Source organism: Hyaena hyaena, unplaced genomic scaffold (genome assembly GCF_003009895.1).
Source record: "Hyaena hyaena isolate Hyena2069 unplaced genomic scaffold, ASM300989v1 scaffold_81, whole genome shotgun sequence".
Taxonomy (NCBI): domain Eukaryota; kingdom Metazoa; phylum Chordata; class Mammalia; order Carnivora; family Hyaenidae; genus Hyaena; species Hyaena hyaena.
In genome coordinates, this window is record NW_024080714.1 from 57,120 (window position 1) to 82,564 (window position 25,445).

The 25,445-nt window shown below is 41.7% G+C and overlaps 1 long non-coding RNA gene across 1 annotated transcript; it reads left to right on the forward strand.

Moving 5' to 3' along the window:
• Window positions 1–897: 897 nt before the first annotated feature.
• LOC120233044 lies at window positions 898–24,194 on the forward strand. Its single transcript, XR_005528703.1, has 3 exons — window positions 898–1,054; window positions 18,933–19,166; window positions 23,819–24,194. It is a non-coding gene; the product is annotated as an uncharacterized LOC120233044 (long non-coding RNA).
• The last annotated feature ends 1,251 nt before the right edge of the window (window positions 24,195–25,445 follow it).

Sequence of the window (25,445 nt, forward strand, 5' to 3'; positions counted from 1 at the left end):
CCCTCCGGGAGGGACGGTGCCGGCCCGCAGCCCGCGGCGGCGGTCCTCGCTCGCTTCCAGCCCGCGTGCCGGGGCTCCGGGGCCCCGCGGGGCGCGGGGGGCCGCCCGGCCGGCCCCCGGCTCGCCGCGCGCCCGCCCCCTCGCACGGCCGCTCGCCCGGCCCCGCCGCCCCCGGCCCGCCGGCCGCGCCTCGGCTCCGGCCCGCCGACCCCCGAGCGCTGCGCCCCGAGGGGACACGAGGCGGCGGCCCCGGCTTCCTCGCGAGCCACTTGGGCGCCTCGGCCAGGTTTATTCTAATCCTTCCTCCCGGCGGCGGATCCTCCCCAGGAGAGAAGCGATGGAAACTGGGAGGCAGCTCGCGGCACCGGCAACCCCTCCCAGGGGTGGGGAAACCGAGCACGTTATTCTGTCAGGAGCGGGCTCGGCGACAGCCGGGGCTCCGCTCGCGCTGCGACCCCGCGCCCGCGCGCCTGGCAGCCGAGCCCAGACCGCGGCCCCCGCGCGGGGCTGCCGGGGCCGCCCGGGCCGAGGGTCGCGGCGGCGGCGGCGGCTCGTGGGCGGCACGGCCGGCGGCTCCCTGGCTCCCTCCTGCCCCATAGGGGCCGGGCCGGGCGCAGGGAGGGCCGCCGGGGGTGGCGGAGCGCGTCTCGGGGCCGCGGGGCGAGCGCCACAGACACTTGTTTGCAAGGCTCAGCACCGGCGCGCGCGCGGCGCTCGCAGCGGGTCCGCCTCCTCCCGGCCGGGTGGGCGGCGGCCCGCGCCTCGCCAGCCGGGCTCCTCCTCCGGCTCCTCCTTCTCGCCCGCGAAGCCCCGCACGGACTCCGCCGGGGCCCCCGCCCGGGTCCCCTCGGCCCCGGGGAAGGCGCTGGGCTCCCTCCCGCCTCGCTCGCAGGCGGCTCGGGTCGGTGCCCGCGGCCGTGCACTCGCCTGCAGACTCCGGCTCCTCCGGGCTTATTCCCGGCCGCAGCTGCCGCCTCCACACACACACGTTCACACGGCTCCACGCAAACCCATTCTTGCGACTCCAGGGGACCTGAGGAACCCGCGCGGAGAGGTGACCCTCCCCGGCCTCCCCCCCACCCCCGCCCAGGCAGGGCGCGCGGTAGACTTGCGGGGTGCAGCTCCACTGCTGCCCGGGAGTGGGCGGGGGTGGGGGGGACGGGACGAGGCAGGCCCGACTACGGGATGGGGGCTGCGGGCGGGGGGCCTCGGGGCCCCGCCAGCGTCCAGGTTTCCCGCGGGAAGAGCGGAGCGGTCTGGGTCCGGGGGGACAAGCCCGTGGCGGTCAGGCTGTGCGGGGGTGGCTGCCTCCCCAGCCCTCTCTCTCTCTCTCACTTCTCCGACACGCGCGCTCGCGATTTACTCGCTTTTATTTCTCTCCTTTCCCCTGCGAGCTCGCGCGGCAGTAGAGGGACCCGCCGCTCCTCTCTCCGGCCCGCGCCCCCCCGCCCGCTGCGCCCCACAGTCCCGGTCGCCCGGCCCGTGACCTCGAGCCCTCCCTGGCTGTGCCGCGGGGTCGCAGCCCTCGCGTGGGGGGCACAACCAGTGGACAGCGGAAAGCGCAGGCAGCCGGGCGGGGACGTTCGGTTTTCCGAGCCCCACTTTCCTTTCCTTTCACCGCCCACTGGGATGTGTAGTTCTTCCTCGGCCGACTGGCTCCGAGAGGAAATACGACCTGGGGCCCAAAAAACTACAAATCCCTGCATCCCCCGCGACGAGAGCGGGAGAGGCGCGGTGCTGGGCGTTCTGGTGTTCGGACGCCGGCGATGGAACTAACAAAGGCAGTGGTGCGGCGCCTCTGTGCCTGCTCCGTGCCGGGCACGGCCCACGTCACACATGTTCTTTATCCAGTCTTCGCTGGAACCCTGCGAGGCACTATTGTATCCAGCTTAGAAAACGCTGGGCTACTTGCCAGAGAGCTCAAAGCGCCCTGGAGGCGGCGATTAGATTGAACCCTGAGCCCCGAGAATCTCCCTTACAAAGCGCCGCTTCCGTGAGCGGTGTCAAAGGTAGATGATATCGGCTTATCTAAGAAAGAAAAAGAACTGAAGCCAGTTGGAAAGAGCTTCCCTGGAGTAAAGGAAAGGTGGTAGGGATGGCAGTTACAGTATGACATGACGTTATAAGGAATTAGGAATAAAAAATGGAATTTATAAGGGTCCATTCCAGAACAGGTTAGGGGAACGGGTCAGATCTTAAGCCTACAATTTGAATTGGGGTTGAATGATTTTAGATTTTGTATGACAGACTAGCATAAAGTACTTTGTGGCTGCGCTGTAAAAAAAAAAATTGTCAAGGCTTAGACATTTCAAGTGAATGCTCTCATATACTTACCTGTTCTTTAGCTCATTGGATCAAGGGGATGTTATTCTTACTCAATTTCTAGCAAGTACCTTTTCTCCTCCTGCCCAATTAATATACTAGATCCACTGACTTCCTGGCTTTAAAAAGACTCCCCTTTCGGTTCTCACTGACACCCTAATTTTTCTGGCATAATGGTAATGCTTTTAAGTCCTTCTCTGTTAGAGATGCATACTAAAGTATTTGCATGTGAATAGGAAAATATATTTGCAAATGACAATCAGATAAAGGGTTAGCATCCAAAAATCTATAAAGAACTTACCAAACTCAACACCCAAAAAACAAATAATCCAGTGAAGAAATGGGCAGAAGACATGAATAGACACTTTACCAAAAAACACATCCAGATGGCCAATAGACACACAGAACGATGCTCAACGTCACTCATTATCAGGCAAATACAAATCAAAACCACACTGAGATACCACCACACACCGGTCAGAGTGGCTAAAAATGAACAACTCCGGAAACGACAGATGCTGGTGAGGATGTGGAGAAACGGGAACCCTCTTGCACTGTTGGGGAATGCAAACTGGTGCAGCCCCTCTGAAAAACTGTGGAGATTCCTCAGAAAACTAAAAATAGAACTACCCAATGACCCAGCTATAGCACTGCTTGGAATTTATCCAGAATTCCTTTTCAGTTACAGGAGTGCTGATGCATAGGGGCATATGTACCCCAATGTTTATAGCAGCGCTTTCAACAATAGCCAAATTATGGAAAGATCCTAAATGTCCATCAACTGATGAATGGATAAAGAAGATGTGGTTATATATACAATGGAATACTACTTGGCAATGAGAAAGAATGAAATCCTGCCACTTCAAGCAACGTGGATGGAAATGGAAGGTATTATGCTGAGTGAAATAAGTCAGGCAGAGAAGGACAGACATCATATGTTTTCACTCATACGTGGAACTTGAGAAACGTAACAAGACCACGGGGGAAGGGAAAGAGAAAAAAATAGTTACAGACAGAGAGGAGGGAGGGAAAGCATAAAAGACTCTTAAATACAGAGAACAAACTGCGGGTTGATGGGGCTGGGGGAGAAGGGGAAAATGGGGGATGGGCGCTGAGGAGGGCACTTGCTGGGATGAGCACTGGGGTGTATGTGAGAGATGAACCACAGGAATCTACCCCCCAAACTAAAAGCACACTGTACATGCTGTATGTTAGCCAATTTGACGATAAATTATATTTTTAAAATAATTAAAAATAAAAATAATAATAAAATACTCCAGGCCATCCCTCCCCCAAACTATGATGGGGTAGATGAAACAATACTGGCAAACTATTGAAAATTGCTTACATTAGGTGATATCTCTGAATTAGTTACGTATTGCAGCACATTACCACAAATTTGTCAGCTTAAAACAACACCAGTTTATTATCTCGCAGTGTTTATGGGTCAGGTGTCCAGGCACGTAGGATCCCCTGCTTAGGGTCTTACACGTACCATCCAGGCGTTGGTGAGGCTGTGTTTTATCTGGAGGCTCAACTGGAAAAGCTTCAGCTCCCTTGCTCACTCAGGTCTCTGTAGAATTTATTTCCTGGCAGCTGTAGACCTGAAGACCCTGGCTTTTTGCTAGATGTCAACTGGAGACTGCCCACATCTCCTAGAGGGCACCTGGAGTTCATTGTCACATGCCCTTCCCCAGCATGGCCGCTTGCTTTATCAAGCCAGCAAGGAGAGTCCCCTCAAGGACTGAGTTAGTTAGCAAGACGGAATCTTATATAACGTAAGTAATCACAAAGGGGTGACATCGAGCGGCAATATTTTGCTTAGAAAGCAAGCCACAGGTTTTCTACACACTCAGGGGAGATTACACAAGGTATGGGCACCAGGATGAGGGGCCCACACCGAGGGTGCACCACAGGGCACAAGAGAGTCCATGTTCCATTATGTTTATCTTCTCTACATCTGCTTATGTTTATGTTTGAAATTTTCCATAATTAAAAGAAATAAATTACTTGTTTTTAAATTATATCTAGGGGAGCCTGGGTGGCTCAGTCGGTTAAGCATCTAACTTCCGCTCAGGTCATGATCTCACGGTTCATGGGTTCGAGCCCCGCATCAGGCTCCATGCTGGCAGCTCAGAGCCTGGAGCCTGCTTCAGATTCTGTGTCTCCACTCTCTCTGCCCCTCCCCTACTCTCTGTCTCCCTCAAAAATAAACGTTTTTTTTTTTTTAATTTAATAAGTTATATCTAAATTTCCCATTACAAATAAGTTTCTAGGGAAGCTGGTTTGATTGTTTGCATAGTCTTCCTAGGACTTCCTTGTTTCTTCCCACTGCATGTTTACTTAGACGTATGACAATTGGTCCACTTAGGATACATGATTCACTTAGGATACGTATCTAAAGAAGTTCACTAGAACCTGGCATGATGGCCACAGATTTTAGCTCACCATCTAAATGCTCTAAATTATGGTAGAGTTTACTCATTCATTCATTCATTCATTTTACAATTGTTTACCGAGGGGCCTTGTTTGTCCCAGATCTGTTTTAAGTACTATTTTAGTGGCACAAGGCTATAAAAGGAACCAAAATAGACGTTTATATTGGACAACTAGAGGCTGAGCTGGGGAGAACAAGCAATAAATGCAAATAAAATGCAAACAAAGCAAATACTAAATGATAAGATCATTTCAGAGTGCAATTACAAGGGGAGAAAAGCAAGGTTGTGGGATAGAGCCGGGAGAGGAGACCTTTGAGCAGAGAACCAAGTGATGAGAAACAGCAAGTCCAAGGGCCTCAAGCCTGGAAAAGTCTTTTGGGTACAAAGGAAAGACCGTCTGGCTGGAACAGAGTTAGGGAAAGGTGAGTGTTAAGAGGGAAGGCTGTGGGGTTACAGGATCAGTAAGGTGACTGGAATGAATTCTGCATGCACTAGGAAGGCACTTAATCTGTGACTACCATTGTATTAAGTCCTGATGGGTCAGAAGAGTAACCTAGAGTTATTGGCCTTTGAGGAATAATACCTAGATTCCAAAGTGAAATGCTAGAAGGATCTCGGTGCATCTAGAAGTATAGACCTAAACATTTGTTTTGCATATGAGAAAACTGAGGCCAAGGAAAGGAATGACCTGCTAAAAATTCCTTGAGAATGCTTTACAATAACAAATAATCCGTAAACAAATCCCCAAATTGAAAGAGTGCATTCTTTGATTTAAAGCCTTAGAAAAGTGATAACAAATCATTATTTAGTGTTTTTTATGTGCAAGACAGTATGATAAATACATTGAACGTGGCAGAGAAACTACAGTCTAGTTTGGGAAACAAGATGGAGACACACAGAAAGTAAATAATGAAAGAAAATGGTGCAAACAAAAATAACTATCTTTTCTGGAGTGTCACCTGGTATTAAGCAATATCCTGGTTTGTTATTTAGCTCATGAGACCCAGAGGACAAACCAATGAGGTAAGCAATCTTATCAGTATTTCAGGGGAGAGTAAACAAGCTCAGAAACTTTGGGTGATGTGGGTTTCCCAGCTGGTAAGGATTCTTCAGCCAGGCATGTATGTGTGATTCCAGTTCTTTCTACTCCAGCCAGCTGCACAATAGAAAGAGTATGCTGCGTGTGACTAGCTGCCAACGGAGTAAACTTTGCTCAAAGTGGAGCCGGAGGCTGTGGCAGTTTAGGTAGGCAAAGCCAAGGGGGCCAGGATCCCAGGGCAATGGAGTGGTAGGGAAGCACATGACGTTTTAGCTGGACTAGAACTGACAAGAATTCAAGTGTAAGTCGTTTACTTTGGAGGGGATTCCAGAGAATACCTCGCACAATGAAGAGAAATAGAGGGAGCAAAGACTCCAGAAAAGGCATCGTGAAGCAAGTTACCAATGCAGGTGACTGAAGCTCAGCGCCTCCAGGAAGCACTGGGAAGTGGTGCAGAACCCACCTCTCAGTTACCCACCAGATGGGTGAGGGGCCTGACCTTTATCCACCAACCCATCCATTACTAGTTGAGAACGCCTTCTGGAAGCATTAACTCTAGCTCCTTCACATCTGACCATAGCCAGCACTGCCATGAGCCCCTTGCTGGGCTTCATTGTTGGGGGTATCTTTGATTTGGGCGGGTCTTTCCCTGTTTTTACCTGACTCGGTGGGCCTACGGACAACAGGGTTATGTTATTAACAAAATTAGAGGTTTGTTCCTTTCATGTGAGCAGCTCAAAGCATTCCACAAACCCACGTCGGTAATTCTCAGAATACCTCAGGCAGCCAAGAGGAAGTATGGTTTTATCCATGGTGAAAAGGGAAGACAGTCAGATCCAGGACATGATATAATTTATATACCTTATGTAGTCAGGAGGAAAGTGTACCCAGTGTGTCCAAAGTGCCTAAAGGTCAAAGGGACACAGTCCTCAGGAGAACTTTGAAGTCACCGGAAAAGGGTTTCTTCTGAGACCTCTCCGATGGCAGAAAGTAATTGCTGAAATTCCCATATCAAACAATTCTCCAGAACATCAGACACCCTAATTTTTTCCAACCCAGGGAGTTAGCTCACATTTTTATATGTGCTCCACACATCTGGGAACATCGAGGGTCTAGATGAGTAAGATGTTTAAAGTAATAAACTCAGGGCTATCGGAAAAAAGTGGATGAAGCAGAAATAACCCAAAATCTTCTTGTAATCAGCACCAAGTGACTTTTTCTTTCTTGTCTTTTAACAGTAAAACATTACTTTTTAGTATTTTCATAAAAATAATACATGTGCATTGAAAAAATTGTATTGCAAATAAATATGAAAAATGTAAAAGTTGTTCAAATTCCTACCACCTTAATATAGTCATTAACATTTTATTGATCATCTTTACATAATTCATTTTATATACATACATATATATCATTTAACAAAAATGGAATCCTATCATGCATACTGTTTGCATCCTGTATGCTTTTTTTTTTCTAATGGGGGTATTTTTCGGGGCACCTAGGTGGCTCAATTGGTTAAACATCTGACTTCAGCTCAGGTCATGAATTCACAGTTCATGGGTTCAAGCCCCATACTGGGCTCTGTGCTGACAGCTCAGAGCCTGGAGCCTATTTCAGATTCTGTGTCTTCCTCACTCTCTGTTCCTCCTCCCTCCCCTGCTCACATTCTCTCTCTCTCTCTCTCTCTCTCTCTCTCTCTCACACACACACACACACACACACATAAATAAAGATTATCAAAAAAAATAGCAAAAAATAAATAAATGGGGGCACTCTTTCCCAAGTAACCCATGTTAACAATATATATACTCCAAGGCTCATCATTATAGGCAAACACAGATACAGTCCACATTCCACTTTCATCAACTGTCTTAATAATGTCCTTTATAGTTACTTTGTCCTAGGTCAGGATCCCCTCCAGGCTCATGCATGACACTTCATCACTAGGTCTCTGGAATCTTCTTCCATATGGAACAGTCACATCACTTCCTGTCTTTTGTTTCTTGATCTTGACATTTTAGAAGAGTATAGGCCATTTATTCTGTACGACATCATTCAATTTGGGTTTGCCTGGCACATCTTCACAATGAAACCGGGTTAGAGCTCTCACCAGCTCTCAGCCTTGTGCGGTCGAGCAATGTAGCTGAAACTACATGACACCTGCCTCAGTCAGGCCCCCTGCTTCCTCAGGGCATACAGCCTTCATGCAACTTTCAAGAAGCATGTTCACAGCGCTTCCAGCAACAGGTGCTGGATAGAGCTGGAATGTGCCTCAAGCCCAAGCCAAAACGGACACCTAAAATACAGACACCTGTTAACCGAGAAGCAAAAATAGTATGTGCTGAAGCAAAAATTATGAAGAGGCACGAAAGAGACTCCGAAACTACTTTGTTGATTACACATAAAACGCACAACAGAACAGTAAACATGATGGCAAAAGACAAAGCTTCCTCTGGGTGATGAGAAACAGCTCCACCACTCCCCAGATGAAATGTCGCAGGAAGACACGGGAGAGTAAATCTCTGAATTCTGCAAGTGGCTGCAAGGACGAGAGCCCAGGCTTGCTGCACAGATCACCAAATCTGCACAGTCAACGCCCATCTGCTCCTCAAAGGACGGGAGCAAAACGAACACTTCTCTCAACTGAAAATGCCGCTTAGTCAGAAAGAATTCCAAAAGCATCCAGAGTGGATTTCAGACATTTCTTGTCTCCTCTGTAAAGAATGGATTTTGAGAAATGTCTAATACTATTTCTGAATGAAAGCTAGCCAGTAAAACAACTTACTGGATTTCTATTTATTCTCTGAATACATGGAAACCAAATCCAAAAAACAAAAAAAAACCTTTTCTTGGCATCCTTGGCATTTCTAGGAAATAAAAACCTCATTGGAATGAAAAACTGAAACCTACCTACCTCAAAGGTTGGATGTGAGGTCAAAAAATATATACAAAAGTGCCTTGTAAATTATAAATTTATATGCAAGTATCAATTGTGTTCTAATTATTTTCCCTTAATTCAAACATGTTCACTATTTGTATTGTTTTCTTTCAAAAGGAAATCGAAAGCTTTATGAAAGCGTCTACTTACTCATTTGGATGTCTCTGGTCAATTGCCTAACTGCTAATTCAGGGGGGACAATGTATGTCTTGTTCTCGCAAAAGTATCCGCATAACAATATATTAGTAAAATCTGAAGTTTATTATTATTTGGGGTATAAAAGTATCAGGGATATTCTTAATTGTAGGTGATTCAATGAGATAAAGAGTGCCAATATATTTCCAGAAAGTTTTATTTTTAGAAATTTCTATCGTTTCTATATTTCACCTTAAGAGACATTTTAATTTGTTCTAGTACAGGCTTATGTCTAGATTTAAAATCATTTCAAAACATAACATAGTAAGTTATGCTTTAGCTCTGTTACATCTTTTCTGGAACAGCATAGATATAAGCTGTTGTTTTTTAAAATAAGCAGCATTATTTCAACCTTTCTATTTAGCCTATTTAGATATGTTGAAAAAAATCAGGTTCTGCATTTTGGTAGGAGTGAGTATCAGTGAATTGATCTTATGCCCTTCTCAACATCAGGTCAAATGTTGTTGGTTTGTCCCAATATTGGTGAAGTTCATTTTGATTTCCTAATTTTATTCCCCTTCTTCCTTCCTTCCTTCCTTCCTAACTTCCTAACTTCCTTCCTTCCTTCCTTCCCTCTCTCCCCCTCTCCCTCTCTTCCTCTCCCTCCCCATCTCCCTCCCCCTTCCTCTCTCTACCTTTTTCTCCCTCTCCCCATTCCTGCCCCCTTTCTTGATATTTTATGATGAGGAAGAACTTTCCCTTCTTCCCCATTTATATATCTGTTCACTAGTTTCTTTATATCAGAATGGCCTCATAAATAGTTTATATTATTCAATAGGTCATAATCTGTTATTATCAATAGTTATTTTGATATTCAAATTGTTCCAGATTTAGCCCCTTCAGTCCAAGTCCTGAGTAATTCGATGTGACCCGATCATTCCTTGGTTCCCTACTAACTGACTCAATCAGCTGTTCCTGGCTCATCCTGTCCTTTCCCTCTCTCAGTCCTACAATCTCTCACTTCTCCAAAGGGTCCTAGTTCATTTCAGTAGAAAAACTATATGTGCTTATACACCTCTGTCTATTGCCATCTCTATAAAAACATAGACTATGCATAAATATGTATATTATTTTTCTCAATGTTAAAAACCATGGTTTTTAAACTGACACATGCAATTCTAATTTAGAACTATGGGTTACATGGCCTGCTTCTCTACTTTTCTTATTTGAAACCCCAAACTATTATCCTCAATATATTTATTCATTTCCTTAAGCCTAGAATAATACAAAGACAATTTCAGAACTGCTAGCCCATGCCACCATGAAAAGCAAACCAGCAAACACTATTGAATAATCATTTAGAGTTGTTTCTTTTTATTTTAGGCATAAATAAATAAATAAATAAATAAACAAACAAAAACTAAAGGTTGGACATCCATGCACTGTTCTTAACCTTTGGAGAAAGCATCAAATATTTCATTGATGGGCTTTCCTTCTATTTCTGCTTTGATAAGTTTATATATACACAGGTGTTGAATTTTATAAGATGTTCTTAATTATGTTGTTCATAATATTCTTCTAATACCCATGTAATGTCTATAAGATCATTTGTTGTAAATATTGTCAATTTTTTCAATCAGAGTTGCTAGGGGGTTATCAATTTTATTAATTTTTTCAGAAAACCAACTTTGTGCCTTATTAATCTAAGCTAGCTTTTGTTTCCTATTTCATTTGTATCTGCTCTTATATTTGTAATTATCTTCTATATGCTTACTTTGGATTTTATTTGCTTATTTTTTTCTAGATTCTTAAGTCAGAATCTTTTTTCTTTTGGAATATAAGAATTTAAAACTATAAACTCCCCTCTAGGAGGCATACCATAAGAGACTCTTAAATACAGAGAACAAATTGAGGGTTGCTGGAGCAGGGGAGTTTGGGTGTGGGTTAAATGGGTGACATACATTAAGGAGGGAACTTTTTGGGATGAGCACTGGTGTCATATGTAAAAAATGAATCACTGGGTTCTACTCCTGAAGCCAAGACTACACTGTATGTTAACTAACTTGAAAATAAATTAAAAAAAAAAAACTATAAATTCCCTTCTAAAAATCACCTTAACTGCAGTCCACAAATTTTAACATGTATTTGCATTACCAGAGCTCTAAGTATTTTCTAATTTTCCTTGTGATTTTAGTTTATCCATGTTTTATTTTTTATAAATATTTTTCTTTTTTAATGTTTATTTATTTTTGAGACAGAGAATGAGCGAGGGAGAGACAGAGAGAGAGTGAGACACAGAATCTGAAGCAGGCTTCAGTCTCTGAGCTGTCAGCACAGAGCCTGTTATGGGGCTCGAACTCATGAACCGTGAGATCATGACCTCAGCTGAAGTCAGACTTAACCAGCTGAGCCACCCAGGCACTCCTATGCATGTTTTATTTAGAAGTGAGTTGTTTATAGGTGCCTGGGAAGCTTAGTCAGCTGAGCATTTGACTCTTAACCTCAGGGTCATGAGTTTAAGCCCCACATTGGGCTCTGTGCTGGGCATGGAACCTACTTAAAAAGAAAAATAGAAGTCATTTGTTTAATTTCTACATATCTTATTGTTATTGATTCCTAATTTAATTATTTTGTGGTCAGAGAACATACTCTGTAAGGTTTCAATTCTTTTAAATTTATTAAAATGTGTTTGTTTTTCTTTCAAGCATGTGGTCAGTTATGATTCCAGCTACACTGGGAAGAATGTGTTCCTGAAGTTCTTGGGTGCAGTGTTATTTAAATGTCAGTTAGGTCACGGTAGTTGATAATTTTGTCAAGTATTTTATATCCTTACCAATTTTTACTCTAGCTGTTCTATCATTTACTGAGAGAGAGGTGTTAAAATCTCCAACTATGATTGTGGATGTTGTTTATTTTCCCTTCAGTTCTCAGTTTTTGCTTTATGTTTTTGGAACCCTGTTATTAGGAATACATGCATGTATGATTGTTTAATTGTTATGTATCCCCACAGAATTGGCCATTGATATCAATGTAATTCTTTTCTCTAGTTATATTCCTTGTTGAAGTCAATGTTGCCTACTATTAATTTAACCAGCCCTTCTTATGTGTAGTATGGTATATCTTTTCCCATTATTTGACTTTCAGTCCCTCTGATACTTCATGAAAGCATAACTCCTTTAAACAGCATGTAGTTAGGTTTTGCTTCATTATCTAGTCTAGTAATCTCTGTCTTTAATGGGAATGTTTAGTACATTTATATTTAATGTAATTATTGATATGATTGTATTTAGGTATACCATTTTATTTGTTTTCTATTTGCCTGAATGGATCTTTTGGTTCTTTGCTGCTCTTTTTTTGCCTTCTTTTGGTTTTACCAAAAAAATTTTTTTCCATTTTAGTTCCATTATGGGCTTTTTAGCTATACCCCTTTTTCTTATTTATTAGTGGTTTCTCTAGGGATAAGAATATGTATACTTGTCACAGTCTTTAGAGTTAATAAGTGTACATTTTAAAATCTTGAAATAGTATGATGTTATTTACCTGTGTTTTGTACACTTCATGCCATTTATTATAACTATGCATTACAAATCACAAAATATATAGTGCCCTAACTTTTACTTTAAATAACCATGTTACTTAAAGACATCAAAAGAGGAAAAAATAGTCTTTTTTATTTTGCCACATACTTAACATTCCTGATTCTCTTTATTCCTTTCTGTAGAAACAAATTTCTACCTGATGTCAATTTCTCTCAGCCTCGAGAAATGCTAAAAAGTAATGCTAGAATGCTGACTTTTTGACATGTTGTGGGGTCAGGATGTTCACTGGGGTCTTTCCACTCTGAATTGTTGGAATTCCTGTATCTCTCAGCACTGTAAAACCTCCAGGCCTAGTGGGGTCTTGCCCATACACTCACAGTTCAGTATATAGTCAAAGAGCTAAGAGGATCCCTAAGCAGAATTTTGGAGCTCTTTTTATGCATAACTCCATTCATTCTACTACTCTGTGCCCACAAACTCCAGCTGCATTAGCAGCTTTGAACTCTGTTCTTTGCCTCTATTGATCAGTGGGCTAGAGAAGGGTGGGCTCCTTCTCACTGCACCTTGACTCAGAGAAAACCCTCAGGCAAAGAGCTGAGATGATTGTGGTGCTCACCTAATTATCTTTCTATTGTCCAACATCCAAAGACAAAACTCATATGTTTTTATCAGTTTTGATTGCCAGACAGGCCCCTTGTCCTTATAGATTTTGATCAGTTTATGTGAAGAGGATTAGTTAGGTAGCAGTTACTCTATCAGGGCTTGTGAAGGATATCTCATGATAAATGTTTCTAAGTGTTCTGTGGATACATGGATTGTGATACATGCTCAGTTATATCCTACCAGGGAAACTAATGCAGTACAGTGATGCTGTTTCTCCCATGGATCTGTGGGTTTCCTCAGACCATGCCCTTTCCAGGAGGACCCTCCTGAAGCTCATCTGGAATCTCCAGCTCTGTGCTTCAGACTCACACAGAGGAGAAGAGCCTTGCACTGGCTCCCTGTCTGGACACCAGCAGGGTTGGAGGCTAACTCACCCTTTAACTCCCAGCAGCTTACTATCTCCAGCTTAAGAGTAGAAGTGAGTAGTTAAATTGAAATGGAGAGGGAACAATGTGGACTTATTCAAACTGCCAGCATTCTATCAAATGCAACCTGATTACAATTCCTCTATGGATTAATAAGAGGAAAGTTTGTTGAGCACCTTTTATTAGAGAAAATGAATTAATATTTTTATTTAGTGCCCATTCAAATAAACCCCTAGAAGATATCATTTCTTAAGTAAATCTATGATTAAGTATTTGAATCTTTTAATACCTCTATTTAAAGGTGAAATTGGGCACCCTGGGGTTTCAGTTAGTGTCTTCCAGTCTAGCACAACATTCAGTAGTAAATGGTGATGATGAAAAATCCCAGTTGAAACTATGCCAAATTAATGCTGGTGAGGAGGTGAAACAACAGGACTCTCATATGTTGCCCCAATCTGTATTTAGTACCATTTGGGAAAAGACGCATACAAGAGCATTCACTGAAACACTGTGTTCTTTTCATAGTAAAAAGAATTAAAACTTGAAACAACCTACATGGCCATTAGGAGACTTGATTTAAAAAAAAAAAAAGTGGACTATTCATACAAAAGAATTCATATACAGAGTGAAATGGAATAATAAGAAGTATAAGGACAAACATACATTTTTTAAAGACTTTTTAAAATGCATTTATTTATTTTGAGAGAGGCAGAGAGAGAGGGTGAGAGAGAGAATCCCAACCGGGCTCCGTGGTGTCAGTGCAGAGCCCAATGCAAGGCTTGAACTCACAAACTGTGAGATCATGACCTGAGCCAAAACAAGAGTTAGACGTGTAACTGTAACCAACTGAGCCACCCAGGCTCCCCACACATAAATTTTTTAAATGACACTAAATGAAAAAGAAAGTTGCTGAAACTTACATATATGGTATCTTTTATATGCGTTATAACAGGATATATTATTTATGGTTTTATACATGGATACTAAAATTCCAAAAAGAATCCAAAAGGATGATAAATACAAAATTCAATGTTTGGGGGTTTGTTTGTTTGTTTGTTTAGCAAGAGAAGGAGTGAAGAAGACAAAGAGGATCAAGAGTTTAAGTTGTATAGTTGATACAGCGGTATCAACTATTTATATTATTTATATATATATTATTTATAAATTTATAAATTTATAAATAATATAAATAATTTATATTATTTAATATAATATAAAAGCTTATTATATTATTATCTAAGCTTTTCTGTATTTATTTAATATTTTGTAATTTTTTTGAATAATAGAATTGCCTTTTCACTTCCATACCCCCAATTTGTTTAGAAATGCATAAAAGAATTTCCAGACAACATATGTTCTCAGATAAAAATCTATCCTCTGAAAACCACCAAATGTAAAGGATTTCCTTTTTGACATTTTCTATTCTATAGTTAGTGAGTCTCTTCCTGGCCTGGTACTCTTTATGAGGGAAGTCAGCATCCATATACCAAGAGAGAGAACAGCATTTTATTCACAGGGTTAATAACTGAAGTTTAGGCAAAATATGGAAGCTGTCAAGCTCAGGTTAAAAGAAATACCTGAAAAAGAAGAAAAGCATGTTTAATTTACTAGAACAGTGTAATTAAGGTAGAGTGCTAAGATACACATCAATATTTTTTGGCCCCCATGATGGCTCTGTCCACATGTAAAATCATTACCAGAAGAAAAACTTAAGATGGTGCTTGATCTCAACCAGCCCTTTTCTGATACATATTTACTATCCACCTGACAAAAGGGAAAGTTGGTAAGAAAAATTCCATTTTCTTAGCTTTGGTATCTTAACAGTGAAACTAATCTAACTATCTAGATCAACACAGGTGTTCAGAGAGTGCAAGGCAATGTGTTAAAAAAATTTCTTGTAGGCTAAAAAAAAAAAACAACTATGGAAGAGGAGAACTGAGAAAAAAATAGGAGACAAAAAGAGTCTAAATGATATGAAAAATGTAAGATTTGAGCCTTAAAAGCATTGGGTAGCCAAGAATTTCAGGATTGCCAATGAGCTATAACTCATCCATCATCCTCAGAGTCCCAGGCTATGGTATAGACTATGGGGAAGTAGACATAAATGAAAACTAGTCTCTCTTGTTAAGTATAGTAACCAGAAGATAACTAAGGACACTCACAGGGCAGATAATCACTACCACAATGGTGCATGCAACAAAAAATTGGACCACAGATAAAGGAATAACTATCTGTGGACAGTTTAGTTTCACAGGCAAGCCAAACTTTAGTGAAACTCAACTCATTTTTAACCAAAGGGATAAAAAGAAACTTCCAAAACCAAAGACAAAAATAAGTCTTAAAAAATAAATTAAAAAAACAAAGACAACTATAATGACATTGTTTAAATTTTGAAAATATGGCACGAATGAAGAATTATTTTTAAAATACATGTGCTGTGGGTGGAAGTGTGTCCCTTTCCCCCAAAATTCATTTGTTGAAGACCTAATCTAATCCCAGCACCTCAGAATGTGATTGTACCTAGAGGTAGGGTTTTCAATTGGCCCTACTCCATTTTCAAAGACATAACAAAGAGGAAGATCACGTAGGAACACAGAGAGAAGACAGCCATCTACAAGCCAAAGACAGAGACCTCAGAAGAAAGCAGCCCCGCTGGCACCTTGATCTCCAACTTCTTGCCTCCAGACTTGGGAGAAAAGTATTTTCTATTTTTTACGACTTCCAGTCTGTGGTACTTTATTATGGCAGACCTAGCAAGCTAATACAATATAGTACACTTAAAATGATGGCCAAAATCCTACATTGGCCTATAATACTCAAACTGTATTGTCTAGTTAAAGAAAGCAGACACACAGGGCATCTGGGTGGTTCAATGGGTTAAGTATCTGACTCTTGGTTTCAGGTCAGGTCATCATCTCACTCTTTGTGAGTTCAAGCCCTGCATCAGGCTCTATGCTGACAGTGCAGAGTCTGCTTGGGATTCTCTCGCTCACCTCCTCCTTCTTTGCACTCTCTCTCTCTCTCTTGCTCTCTCTGTCTCGCTCTCTCTCTCTCTCCCTTTCTCAAAAATAAATAAATAGGGACACCCGAGTAGCTCAGTCAGTTAAGCATCAGATTTCGGCTCAGGTCATGATCTCACTGTTCATGGGTGCAAGCCCCATGTCAGGCTCTGGGATGACAGCTCAGAGCCTGAAGCCTGCTTAGATTCTGTGTCTTCCTCACTCTCTGCCCTTCCCCTGCTCACGCTCTGTCTCTCTGTCTCTCAAAAATAAATAAACGTTAAAATTGTTTAAATAAAAAATAAATAAATAAACATTTTTTAAAAAGAAAGCAGACACATATATAGACTGATCCCATTTTTATAAAACCATGCAACTAAATGCATAAATATAGACAGAAAGATGACAAATATTATCCCTGATGTTTCATGTGATTTTTTAAAAAAAACTCTCTCCATTAGGCTCTTCTGCATTTTAGTAAGTATGTGAGTGGATGAATTCAAGTGGGAAAAAATATATAGAGCAAGAAAAGAATGTAGCTCAGGGCAGACCCTTGGGGAATGCTGATATTTAAGGGACAGAAAGTGGAAGCAAGCAAAGGCAAGGAAAGATGGGGCAGAGAAGAGAGATACCCAGAGTATATCCCAAAGACGCCCATGGAGGACAAGGTTTTAGAAGGACAGCGTGCTAATGAGGGTTAAAGGCTGCAAAGAGCTGCGTGGAGCCTGGAGGGAGAATGTTGCATTTGGAAGTCAAGAGGTCATGCTATGCTCAGAGAGCAGTTTGAAGGAGTAGTGAGGCCAGTTGTAAGCGTTTAAGGAAAGAATTGGCAGTGAGGAAGGAAGGCAGCAAGGGCAGAAATAGTGAGAAGAGTTAAAGACCTTCAGGTATAGAAGCAGACTGCCATTATCATACCAGGAATAGCCTGAATACAAACCCAGAGATATTGAGATGCCAGTTACCCTAGAAACCCAGAGAAGTACCTTAGCAACATGTACGAAGCTGCTGTATTCTGCACGGTGCCTAAAGATGTTTCTGGACCCACTCTAGTGTAATCTGTCAATTAGCCTGTAGTCTCCGGTTACTGGGAAAGATGCTTCTATAAACCAAAGGCCTTGACAATGAAATCACTTAGTAGCCTCTAGAGCAACAAAGGTACTGGCAGCACCCAGCATAATTTGTAATTAGAAAAGTTCTATAACCTGACAAGAAAGCATACCTACACTGATTTGACTATGAGGAACATGCTTTCTTGTCTAGTTTCTGTGCATCTTAACCAGCTCCCCTGGGGATAAGAGACAATAAAAACTAAGCAAAGACAGGAGACAGTGAGGTAGAGAGCACGTGTTCAGAAAGGGTGCTAGGCACTGATCTTTCTTCCCTCATCTGAGCCAGGTAGCTCTGGGATAACATAACATCAATATTATGAACTTACATATATGCATTTACCAATATGTGTAGCTGAGAGTCATGTGCCAAGCAGCATACTGCATACTTTACTTGAAATATTTAATTCCATTTTTACACAAGCCCAATTAGGTAACTACTAATATTATCACCCCTTTTTTTAAAAAAAAAAATATATATATATATTAATTTTATTTATTTCTAGGAGGGAGAGAGAGACAGCGTGAGCAGGGGAGGGTCAGAGAGAGAGGGAGATACAGACTCTGAAACAGGCTCCAGGCTCTGAGCTGGCAGTCAGCACAGAGCCCGACGCGGGGCTCGAACCCACGAACCGCGAGATCATGACCTAAGCGAAAGTCGGATGCTTAAGCGACTAAGCCACCCAGGCGCCCCTAAAATATATTTTTAAAAGTTTATTTATTTATTTTGAGAGCGAGAGAGAGAGTGGAGGAGGGGCAGAGAGAGAGAGGGAGAGAGAGAGAATCCTGAGCAGGCTCCGCACTGTCAGTGCAGAACCCGATGCTGGGTTCAAACCCACAAACCATGAGATCATGACCTGAGCCAAAACCAAGAGTCTGAAGCTTAACCAGCCAGAACGACTCAGGTGCCCCTATCCATTTTTTATAGATGAGGAAACTGAGGCTCAGAAAACTTGTGTTATTTGCTTGATTTAAGCACATTTCTTAATCTAAGGTCATTTCTTGGCCACTACACAGGGCAAGAAGTGACTTATACATTACACTCCCTTCAATGAAGACCCTGCACCCCGGTGATGCAATTAGGCACATATGGAGGTAACCACACCTGAAAGCAGAATATAGATGCTATAGGAGAGGGTGTTCAACTCCTGGCTGGGCAACCAGAACATCTCTGAAAAGAAAGATAGCTTTAAACTTTGGGTGTGAAGGGTAGGAAGAATTTTAATAAATGGAGATTCCTTTTACCACAAAATCAAAACAACATGTTTTTTCGTACCTTTCTTTCTTTCTTTGGGTTATTCCTCCCCAGCTCTTCTCAAGCTGTCTCTAACTAGCAAGGCTTCACTAGCACCACCATCTGTTTATTCCATCATCTTTACTTCCTTCAGGACACCAGCATTCCATAGCAGCGACAGAGCTGGGCATGCTCAGATGTGCAGATGCTAACCAGATGTGCATCGCTAACCAGCTGTGGCAAGGAGAACCTGCCTGTGGTGACCTCGGTAAAGGACAGGAGCCACTTTCTTCTGCGTAAGGATCTCTGAGTGCTGTGTGGACCAGCTGCTAGGGCAGGCATTGTCTGATGCAACCCGAATTCACACTGGAGGACTTTATGAGTACAGGTCTGTTCTATATTTTCTGAATTCACCTTTAATTACTATCTGTTAAGTAAAATTCTAAAATCCTTTGTGTCCCTAAAGTTGGAGGATAGAGGAATTGAGTGGTCGAGTTCACATCATAAGCCAGGGCAGAGCATTGATGGGAAAATCCGTTTGATATTTTCCCAGAAAACATTTCCCTAGCACCCATATAGGATGCTGCTGCCTCAGAATCTGTCTCTAACTGGCTGAGGTGCACCACCAGAAAGCAGAAAGTAATTGTTAAAATAAATCTGTTTTTAAAATACTAATAACACTTTTCACATTGCTCACAATCAGACATGTCCAATCCCATAGTCAGGAAAGAGAGCGTGTTTTTAGGGAGGATTTCTTAAGCATAGAGTAATTTCTTGATACCCGTAGAAAACAAGCCAGATATTGAGGAAAAATTGGAAAGAGTCATTTGCTCTTATCAAAAGCAAATTATTTCTTTTGAAAAGGAAAGTTTTTGACAGCTGGTTGGTGACTCAGTCTGCTGAAAGATTCCTCAACAATTTTAAGAAAAAAAGCTCTCAGGGCGCCTGGGTGGTTCAGTCAGGTAAGTGTCCGACTTCAGCTCAGGTTATGATCTGGCAATTCGTGGGTTCAGGCCCCACGTCAGGCTCTGTGCTGACAGCTCAGAGCCTGAAGCCTGCTTTGGATTCTGTGTCTCCCTCTGCACAGAGTCTGACGCGGGGCTGGAATTCAAGAACGGTGAGATCGTGACCTCAGGTGAAGTCAGACACTTGACCCACTGAGCCATCTAGGCGCCCCCAGAGGAGTTTAGTTTTAAGAACAGTTTAGATGATGTAATTGGGGGAGAACTTTTGTCTAGAATTATGACTATACAATTAGATACTTAAATGATTATGGCTTTCATTGTTCCTAAGAGCAGGACAGATCACCACCCACTGACAGTCCTTACTTTCAACCCCTCCAGAACACATCAATGGACACTGGAGGTATGATCCACTGTGTGGTTCCAGGTAATATAATCTAAAGAAGGTAGCAAGGACTCTGTAAAACCAAAATATCTGAATCTTCAAATATTTCCTCTGTTATATGATTTTAAAATCTGGATACCTAAAGTGTCATTTTTTCCCAGTTTAAAAATAATGCTATTTTTATTATTGTTTCCTATGGAAACCATTTCCCTAGGCATGGCAGTGGCAATGTCCTCACAGGGAATTATTTATTTAAGCTGGTTTTTCTTGTTGAGCTTTGGATGACAGAAACCCATATTTCATCCCAGTGGATTCTTCAAGATTAGTCCCAGCATACTCTTGGAGAATCATCTAATACTGCCATAGCCACACGGCCAACTGCTAAGCAGCCATGGGGAACCATTCTGTTCCCCAGAGATCAGTTTGAAGAACTTCAGGTCCTCGGGGACTAATGGAAAGTTACAGCAGCTGTGACCAGAACTATCCAAATCTGTCTGAAGTCAAATGTCAAATAAAGCAGTGATACTCAGAAAGTACCTAAGAATCACGAGACCTCCATATTTGCACAGGAAATAAAGAGCTTTCCCTTCACATAACTCATATTCCTGACAACATGTTATTCTTCTTTAAGCATTAAAGAATTATAAACTTCTATTTGGACCTATGAATAAGTAGCTTGTATCAGACGAACTCTCCCAGAAAAACAGTCATAAAACACTGCCTCTAAATTAAACAGCTATTCAAACAATGGAGAGTAACCAAAACAGTCAGGACTTAAGGGATCAAGATCCTGAAGAGAAATAAAATACACTGAGGTGAGCCAGATAGTTACCACTCCTATTCCCCAAAGAGTTTGGTGAAGTATACAGGCCATGGAGAAATACACACACACACATGCATGCATACACAGGTATGTATATACATATGTACATAAATGATCAAGTGCTGCAGGAGTCTCACTGGGCTAAGGAGATGAAAAGTAGATTTCAGGATTATCAAACTGAAAGGGTGTGAGGATCCAGCATCTTAGATAAGCGAGCCCCACCTTCCCTGTGCAATTTCCCCTCAAGGCACTGACCTATTCCTAAACTAATTAGACACAGTCCAAGAGGAAGAAACCAAGCAACCATATGACAATTTCTCATACTAAAATGGTCATCAGAGACTTTAGTGGTCCATGATGCTTGAAAGACAAAACTTGGAGTTCAAGACTCTCCAAAAAGAGGAGTACTGGAATGTATTCCAGACTTTCAGCTGGGACTCTGAAGGACCACACCCTAGGAAAAGATGCAATAATTCAGGGATAGAGGAGCCCTTTCAAAGACTGAATCTCATCTCCAATCAGTTCAATTCCTGCTTGGGTCACAATGAATGATCTGCTTTCCAAAATCAAATTAAATCCTCTCTATAGGAAGGTAGACATCATCTAGAATCTTTATTTTTTTCTACACACAATTCCCATCATTCAATCCAAATTATTGGGCATACCAGGAAATATGACCAATGACTAAGATTTAAGGTGGGAAGTCATTAAGATTTAATGACTAAGATTTAAGGGGGGGAAGGCAAGACAATAGAAAGAGAAACACATGTGATTCAGATATTGAGGTTGTCAGACTTTGACTTTAAAATAACTGAGATTGAAATGGTCATGGAAATAGTTATAGTTATATATATATATATATATATATATATATATATATGTGGAGGATTTCACCAAGAACTAAGTCTTTTTTTAAGCACTAAATGGCAATTCTAGAACTGAAATGTACAGTAACTGAATTGAGAACTCAAAAATTGGATTTAGTAATAGATTATAAACAGAAGAGAGAGTTAGCAAACTGGAAGATAGGTGAGTTAAAAAAAAAAATACCTCAAGTTGAAACACACAGAGAAACAAAGCATGAAAATAGAGAAAAGAGTGAAAAAGATACATGGTACATGCTGGAAAAGTCTAATATATGGGTAGCTAAAGTTCCCAGAGAAAGAATGGGGCAGAAACTATTTCTCTAAACTGACCAAAGACATCAAGTCACAGAGTCAAGAATTTCTATGACCTGGAAGCAAGATACATACAAAAGTAAGCCACACCAGGCATATCATAGTAAGATTGCTGAAAACCCAGAGCTATTGAGGGAAAATCTTATAGTAAATAGAGGAATAGGACAGAGTACCCTCAAAAAGGCAAGGCAAACACTGTGTTTCTGTGTGCTAGCCAAAAATATTGAAGATGAAATTTTAAAAAACAATACCATTTACAATAACAGCAAAACTTATCAAATAAAAACGAATAAAATAGAAGATGTATGAGCTCTCTTTGCTGAACACTACAGAACATTCCTGAGAGAATTTTAAATAGACTGTAATAAGTGTAAGCTTATTAACACCGAATTCATGGATTAGAAGACCCAGTATTCTAAGAGTCAATTGTACTTAGTCCAATGAATAGACTCAATGCAATCTCCATTTTCAAAATGACTGTAGGTCGCTGACAAATTGGAAATTGACAAATTGATTTTAAAATTTATAAGGAAATGCAAGGGCCAAAAGAAAGCAAAAACAAGCTTGATGTAGAAAAGAAAGTTGGAAGACTTACACTTCCAGATCTCAAGATTGATTGGAAAGTTAAATTAAATAAATGTGGTATTGGTGAAAGGAAATAAAATAGGTCACTGCAGTATAATAGAGTTAAGAACGGGTGGTCTTCTCAATAAGTGGTGATGTATCAAGATGGGATAAAATTAACCTCAATACCCTACTGACACCCCAAAATCAGTTCCAGGTGGATTGTAGACCTAAATGGGAATGGTAAAATGATATTGCTGCTGTACAATAACCTAGGGCAATATCTTCATCACCTGGGGTAGGCAAAGAGCTCTTTAACAATTATTTATTTTTGAGAGACAGGGAGGAACAGAGCACAAGTGGGTGATGGGGCAGAGAGAGAGGGAGGCACAGAATCTAAAGCAGGCTCCACCAGGCTCTGAACAGTCAGCACAGAGTCCGATGCGGGGCTCAAACCCACCAACCGTGAGATCATGACCTGAGCTAAAGTTGGCGCTTAACCAACTGAGCCACCCAGGCGCCCCCCCAAAGAGCTCTTAAACAGAACACAAAAAGGCACTAAATGTAAAAAGAAACTGGAAAACTCAACTTTATTAAAATTTATAATTTCTGTCATTGAAAGTCACCATTAAAATAATAAAAAAAAATGAAAAGGCAAGTGATAAGATGTAAGAATATATAAACAATGAATATGTATGTATATCTGTGTGTATGTCCTATAAAAAGTTGAGAAGGCAGATAATCTAATTTAAAATAGAAAAAAGGCTTGAATAGACTCTTCCAAAAACAAAAACAAAAACAAAAAACCAGTGCATCCAAATGGACAATCAGCATGCAAAAGGAATTTGGTATCAGTAGTCACCAAGAAAATAAAAATTAAGACAAAAAAAACAGAAACAAGAAAATTCCACTACTCATCCAGAAGAATGGTTAAAACGAAAAGGACTAACAATTCCAAGTATTGGTGAGGACATGAACAAGTGCTATCCCATTACTGCCAGTAGGAGTGTAAATCAGGGCAATACTGTGGCAAATTTAAAAATAGCCACAAATGATACCCATCTGTGTATGTGATTGTAATTGACACATACAATTTACAACTGGCTTTTCCATTTTTCCCTCTAAAAGGTCGATTTCTCCATTTCTGGAATCTGGGCTTGGTCATGTGACATGCTTTGGGCAACGGGAGCAAATATGACACCAGTGAAGGCTTGGAAAGGGCTGGTATGTTGGAGTTTGCTCTCTTTTGCTGCTCCTGGCAAACTGCCACCATCACCATGTGAATGAACCCTGACCAGCTTGCTGGATTACGGGGGCCCCATCGCTAAGTTAGCCCCATCACTACTACCGACGACCAACCAACAGCCAAGCAAGTGAACGAGGCCACCAGCCGCCAGCTGACTGCTAATGCAGGACTGAATCCAGCTGACACAGACGGAACATAAAAGAACCATCCCAGATAAGTCCAGTCCAAACACCAACTGAAAAAAAAAAAAAAAAACACTTTGGAAAATGATTTTGCAGAATCTACTAAACACATTCGCTATTCCCCAATTCCACTCCTAGGTATATACCCAACAGAAATGCATCAAAAGACATGGCCAAGAAGAATGTTCATTGTAGCACTATTCATAATAGTCCCAAACTATAAATAACATAAATATCCATCAAGAACAGAGTAAATAAATAAGTTGTGGAATAGTCATGTGATGGAGTACTATACAGCAGTGAAAATGAACAAACTATTGGTAAATGCGCAGCACGAACTAATCTCACAAATACCATATTAAGTTTTAAGAAAACAGACACAGCACAATGTGAGTTCATTTATAGGAAGTTCGAAAACTAGGAAAACTCTGCAGTGACAGTAATCAGAATAATGGTTACCTTTGGAAGCGTTTTTGGCTGAAGGAAGCATGAAGGAGGTTTCTGGGTGCAAGAAATGTTTCATATTTTGATCTACTCATTTGTGTCTACTCTAAAAATTCATTGACCTGAGTTCGTAAGATGTGTGCCCTTTACTGTATATTATGCTTCCATTTTAAAAGTGTAAAAACAAATTAAAAATGTCTCTCAGTTATATTCTCTACAATGTCTTTTTCAGGGAGACGACCTCCCCATACACACTTTTAATTCTAACTTTTTCCCGGGTTTCATTCCCTGATCCTTCCACAGACACCTGTACTTATGTGATCCATTAGCATGGTGAATGCAGTCTAAAACTGAACTACCCACCTACCCCACATATCTGGATTTGTGGTGCGTCTCACTGCCAACTACCTTTCCTGGTTCCTTTCATTGCCTTATCTCCCTCATTCTCCACACCATATCATCAAGTCGTATCGAGCCTTCCTTTGAATTTTCCTCCAACTTGGTCCCTCTCCCCTTTCCATTAGGTCAGTCAGAGTTCAGAGGAAGGAGGCAGAAACCACTACAGTTTTCTTGAGCAGAAAGACATTTAATACAGGGAAACCAGGGATTACAGAATTATTTGGAGGCTGAAGAAGCCTTCTACAGGCTGACCTCCAGAAATGACTCTCAGAGCAAGACTGTTCATGAGTATTGCCAGTGGACGTCTACCTCTGCCACTATCAGGCAGGTGGAGTGCAAGAGTCTGCCCCGGAAGTGTTAAGTTCAAAAATACCCTTCACAGCTGCAATCCAGATATCAAGGAGCCACCAGCCACACTGCAAAGGTACTCAAAACTTCTAACACTAGTAACTGGACCCTTGGAAATGAACCCAGTTTATCCACG